The sequence below is a fragment of the Sinocyclocheilus grahami genome, unplaced genomic scaffold (assembly GCF_001515645.1).
Source record: "Sinocyclocheilus grahami isolate Dianchi unplaced genomic scaffold, SAMN03320097.WGS_v1.1 scaffold1270.1, whole genome shotgun sequence".
NCBI classification, from domain to species: Eukaryota; Metazoa; Chordata; class Actinopteri; order Cypriniformes; family Cyprinidae; genus Sinocyclocheilus; species Sinocyclocheilus grahami.
In genome coordinates this window covers 1-421 of record NW_015506449.1, presented here as the reverse complement: position 1 = coordinate 421, position 421 = coordinate 1, and positions in this window count along the sequence as shown.

Below are 421 nucleotides of genomic sequence, written 5' to 3'. Positions count from 1 at the left end.
GGTGTAGCCCAACCTGCAGCTCTGCAGAAGTCTGCTAATGAGGCTCCATTCGCTAAGGCTAAAGAAGCCATGATGCCTCTGGTCGAGTGAGACCTCACTCCCAGTGGGCATGGTAAGCCTCTGGCCTCATAGGCCTTAAGGACAGCACCCACAATACAGTGGGAAATCCTTTGTTTGGAGAGAGCATTCCCTTTCAGCTGACCTCCAAAGCAGACAAAGAGCTGTTCATATGATCTGAATCTCTGTGTGCGTTCCAAATAAATGCGCAGGGCTCGCACTGGGCACAGCAGAGACAGGTCAGGGTCCCCCTCCTGTCGGAGAATAGCTTGCAAATTCACCACCTGATCCCTAAAAGGAGTGGTGGGGACCTGGCGCACATATCCTGGCCGGGGTCTCAGGATAACTTTCTAGGCAATTTTCA